The sequence below is a fragment of the Aplidium turbinatum genome, chromosome 1 (genome assembly GCF_918807975.1).
Source record: "Aplidium turbinatum chromosome 1, kaAplTurb1.1, whole genome shotgun sequence".
NCBI lineage: Eukaryota > Metazoa > Chordata > Ascidiacea > Aplousobranchia > Polyclinidae > Aplidium > Aplidium turbinatum.
Genome location: NC_137472.1, coordinates 7,990,224 through 7,995,758, shown reverse-complemented (window position 1 = coordinate 7,995,758; position 5,535 = coordinate 7,990,224). Strand labels below are relative to the sequence as shown.

Below are 5,535 nucleotides of genomic sequence, written 5' to 3'. Positions count from 1 at the left end.
GTCGCTTGGTTGAAACAGGGTGCTGTTGCACATGCGCTGTATCTTCTCGAGACTGCCAATAGAAATTGAGTGATGAGTGAATATTGTATCAACAAATTGTGATAAACGATTAACAAGACCAGCCTTGTATTTTAGTACATCAAAGATAAAGCACTCGACTAAGTTCCATTGTTTAAACTTTCAACAAACTTAAACTTATCTGAACGCTTTAACCCTATCTTAATACGAGCTCTTTTCGTACGTGGAAAGCACGTCACGGGCTATCTTAGCCCCGTGCTAATTAATCGCTAATAACGGGAGCTATGAAAATCACAGAACCAAAATATTTTACAAGGTAATAGCAATGTGTATTGCGCGTATAACAATTACATGTTTATTCAACAAATTTATTGAAATTTATTGAAATAAAGTATTTGAGTTGAAAAAACGTCAGAAAGTCTGTTTTTATTTTAATCAAGAATAAGTAAATGATCCTCGTAATGTTAATATTTGGAAGCTTGTGTTAAAAAAAGCAGTAAGTAATTTGAAACACAATACAGCATATCTCCAACACTACATAAAATTAACCTAAAACTCGCCTAGTCTTTCACAGATGACTCCATTCCTCGTTGAGCAATCTCTTGTTTCTATTACATTTGACGGTAAAATTACTGCACATAGTCCATTGCCATGTGGCGCTGTCATTAAATTTGTATGATCTGATTAATTATTTTTTACAAATTTTAGAGGCAAATGTTAAAATAGTGCAAAATATTTCGTATGGTTAAAAATCCATTTGTTACGTCTTTTAGTTATTTGCTGATAAAATTTGTTCATTCAATTTTTTTTAACCCTAGAATGGTTAAAACAGAGTGAAACTTTTCACCAAGCATTTGATAAATAAAGTGACCTAAAATGGTTGTAAGGCTCCATTGGGCCAGGTTGGCCACTAAATTGTTGTTTTGTTTTTTTTCTTGTAGAGTTCGGCAGCCAAATCTCTTAGTATTTTCATAACCAGGAAAGACGTTAAAATCAGTACTATTGTTTATCCTAAATTTTGTTTGATTGCTTAGAAAAATTAAAGTGTAAAATCTCTGACTTTTCTGGTTCCAACCAATCCATGTAAAAATTTCCTTAACTTTCTATTTAAACCTAAAAAAATTTGAGTAGCCCATGTATGCTCCGATGTCACGCTGAAGAAGTAGTGTACCCAGCTTTTAGCATTTATTTGCCAGCAATGCAAATTAAAAATAAACTACTGGCATCCTACTTAAGTGCTAATGATGAGAACGCCTGGTTAATCTAATCAAACAATGAAAAGCCCAAAATGTAATATCCACATGGTGGGCTCTTTCTTTTTTATTAAACTTATAAGTAGTGCTATTAACCCTTAACATACCAAGCCTAGCTCACCAACGTCGTTTACCAAGGTGGGGTCCTCCAAGGACCCCATCGTTTCTATTGCTTAAAGTATACAGTATATACAGGGTCATCAATAATTAACGTTATAACTTCAAACAAATGTATTTAACAAATGATAGATAATAATTGAGTAATAAACATATAATATTATTGTCAAATAATTAAATATTTAGGAAAAACAAGTTTTACTCAATGTGTCAGCCATTTGCGTCGATAACAAGTCGGAGACGCTTCGAAAAGGACCTGCAAGAGTCATGAATAACTTTTTGGGTATTTTGGCTCATTATTTTTTCAGATTATCCTTCACTGCTTCCAAACTTTGGTGGTATTTAGTCGAAACCCTGCTCTCCAGGTAAGACCAGATGCCAAAGTCTAGGGGGTTCAGGTTTGTGGATGAAGGAGGCCATTCTTCCTTGGAAATTAAAAACGGCAAATTGGCTGAGCCAGTTTTGCGTTGTCTCACAATACATACAATCTGTATACCGGCACACCAAAGCACAAGCCAATTTGTAGTCTACTTTCTTCATCCTTGATTACAGTTTATACAGCTAATGTAACAAAGGAAGATTGCCGAAATTGTAAGTAAAGCAGATGCCATTTTTATGACACTGTAACAAACCCCTGTTGTTACCCCAAGTGTTATAAAAACTAAAATTTTAGTCTTAGCATCACATATAGTATAACACATGTGTTTCTACAAATTACTTAGACAAAGGATCTTATTCATAAACGCACAGTTCATCCACTGTCATCTTCACATTCTTTTGCACTTGTCACAGTTGGGTTGGTGACTCGGTGCTGTTCGCAAACGAAACGTTTGCATTTGGAGCATATAATGTTAACTTTTCTATCGTTGTTTCAAGGACATTGAAAACATCTTCCTCTCTTCCGTCACTGGCTGCCTTGACGTTGAGGATATATTTGAAGCTTCAGTGTTTCGACCTACAGAAACTCCCATAACTGCAATAGCTCTAACGATGTAAAGCTGAAAACCAGATGGATTACATGCTCTGCGCAAGACATTAGGTTTCGTTAATTCTTTGCCTAACTCCAACAAGAAATATAATCCTCGATTAGATTTTCTACTGTTCCAGTCTCTGTTTATGAACACCCAAGTGATATAGGAATTCAGGGCTCCAATGTCAAGCACGTTCATAAAAAGTCGGAAAGGCCATCTTGACATTTGTCTGGCACAAGAATATTCACTCACCAACTTGTCTGCATCATCCACTCCGCCTTTTGTGCGGTTATATTCAAGTATCATGTTGGGTTTCTTGTGATCTTCATTAGACAGTAAATTATCAAGATGCTGAGAAGATAGTAAACGAACCGTCTTGTTTTTTTAGGCACATAGCTTACAACTGACAGTTTATCTGAAAAGATAAAGTTTGACGATAAAATATATCGTCCCTTCGCAACTTCCATAACTGCAGGAATATCTGACTTTTTTGCTCAGTGTTCCTGTCTTGGTGATATTTTTCTGGAGCAAAAATTCTGCAGTTGGCACTGATATAAAAAAAATATCTGTGGTAACACTTCTTCTAGTTGCAAACAGTGATTTCATCATGTCACACAGTACACACAACCAGACGTCCTTGATTTTTCTCAGGTGCACTCCCAGGAAGTTTTCCAGTATAGACTTGGAGATTCTACAAGCGAGTGGTTTTCACGTCTTCAGCTGCCCACACTTTAGTTCCATATCTTGCTGGTTTTGACTTCATATACTCTCTCATTGGACATTTCCCTTGGAAAGAGACTAATTGTTCATCTACCGTTACTTCTTCAAATGGCTTATAGAGTTTTTTGCAGTTTTCTATAAATCCATTCAAATTTCGCGAAAAGCTGCAGGTTTAGCATTTTCTTTTCTTTGACTACGTGTTGATTTGTCATCAAATTCTCAATCTCTGGCAAAATGTAAGGACGTTTTTCGCGTGAAGTTAACTGGTTAACATTCAGCATTTATAACGTAATATACCAAGGGGGGTCCCATTAGGACCCCAGGTAACGTTATGCTGTTTTTTGCATATGTTTCAAATAATTTTTTAATTTTTGTTGCACTATACCGAACTTGATTAAATTTATGACACATACAAAGATGATGAGAAAAATTGTTGCTATAGGTAAGGCGGGAGATAAAAAAATTCACCTCTGGGGTCCCTACGAGACCCCGCTTGGTATGTTAAGGGTTAACTCAAGTCTTCAATTGTCTAACGCTATCAATTTTCGTAAAGCAAATAACGCATTTAGGGAAAAATTCTGCTCAATTCCTCTCTGATATTTATAACTGTAATTTTTCAAATTAGTATTTTGACTTGTTACAACGATGTGCACGATTGTTTGAAGCTAAAAAACTAACATCAGTTATATTCTTAATAAATAAGTCAGACAGAAAATAAGGTTTCATAAATATTTATGAAAATCAGAACAACTTTTAATCTTTGCACCTGATCTTAAAGCTGATCCATTATTCCATCTCCAGACATCCCTTTGTTCAGCTCCAACAAAGTAGCTGATTGCTCCTCTGCCTCTGAGCCTGTTACCATTAATGAGAGACGAAGCAAAGGCACGTCGTTCTGGAGTGTTCAACACAGCCAAGATTGTCTTGCTTCTCCGACAATATTCTTTCGCCTCCTCGTTCGTCAATTGCCGTTTGGTGAATTCATAAACGCAATGATTTCTTCGAGCACGTAATTCTACAAGCAGAATTTTTAATCTTATTTGTCATAAATGTCAGAATCTGACGCGTCAATTCATAGCAATGTGTTTGCACAGGCCTTGCTCACATGCAAGGCCTGTGCCTAAAGTAATGACTTGTGGCTGATTTAATTTCAATTTACAAAATCTCAGCTGGACTAACTTCTCTTTACTTTAAAATAATGCTGTACATATCAAGATACAAATTGTTGAAGCATGATTGAGCAGGAAGAAATTTTCAATTTAACAGATCCATAAAAACTTAATAATATTAACTCATTTTTTAATTTTTCGTTCAATAAATTCAATCGTTTTGATTAACATTGTTAGTCATAATGCTAAAAGAAGTCATGTTATTGTTGTTGCCATGCGTGGAGCTACATCTCTTGAAAAGTTTGGCTTGTTCCTTTATTTTCATTATTCTGTCTTATTGTTTTGGTTTATAATTTTTTTATTTTTGTACTACGCATTGTTACATTACGTCACAATAACCATCAAGTTAACCAGATTTCCCTGTGTTGTTGTTGCAAACGAGTAGTTGTGATTCGAGCTGTCCAAAACGATTTTATTGGTTGAAACAAAATAAAAATTAACATTTTAAAAACTTTTTTTTCAAATCAAAATATGCTCAACTATTTGTCACACACTAACAAGCCAGGATAAATTCCAAAACATTATGATGTTGGGTAAAATTTGGGTTAAGTCAATAAAATATTATTTTAAACTCATCACTTTTTTTTGGTTTAGGTCAATATACATTATCTCACATATAATATAAGTAGGTTGCTGCAGTTTAAAAGTTTGATGAAGAAATGGAATTTTTCAATGCACTATATAATATAAATGCAACTTTCTTACTGTTTTCCTGCAAAGAAAAGCTGTCTTGTTGATTAGTGGATCTCAAATTTCTATGAAATTTTGATGCTACCTGTGTTGTCTTGTCATCTTCCAATTTACATTGCAAGTACCAAACTCTAGTCTCAGTTGCATTTATTAGATGACTTCAGTTTCGATTGTACCCAATAATATTAAGTGAATAAATACAGCGAACAATTATTAGGGTGTAGGTTGAACCCACTTCTTATCAGAGTGAGTGTTGTTCGAAAAAATCGACTGTGAACTCTACCATTGACTCCGATTGTGCAAACCAATCGAAATGTTGAGTCGACGATGTTTCGAACTGGATATTTAAATCTGCAATGAAACAAGTTTATTTCAATGAATAATAAGCAAAGTTTACTTGTGTCGAGTAGTTTTGTTAAAGAGATTGCAACTTTCATGTTTAAATATTCAAAAAAGCTACTTCCCACAACATTCAATGATATAATTATGTGTAAAAAATCAAGCTGCCTAACAACAAGAAGTAATTCTCCTTATACTGTATTCCGATATATTGCAGAATTAACACTTGCAAACATGCCGAACATTCTAACATGCCGA

General features: G+C 34.6%; 1 long non-coding RNA gene across 1 annotated transcript; it reads right to left on the bottom strand.

Moving 5' to 3' along the window:
- Positions 1 to 578: 578 nt before the first annotated feature.
- On the bottom strand, positions 579 to 5,289 carry LOC145779061 (uncharacterized). Its single transcript, XR_014290508.1, has 3 exons — positions 5,174 to 5,289; positions 3,846 to 4,094; positions 579 to 677 (listed from the first exon to the last, which is right to left on the bottom strand). It is a non-coding gene; the product is annotated as an uncharacterized LOC145779061 (long non-coding RNA).
- Positions 5,290 to 5,535: the final 246 nt, after the last annotated feature.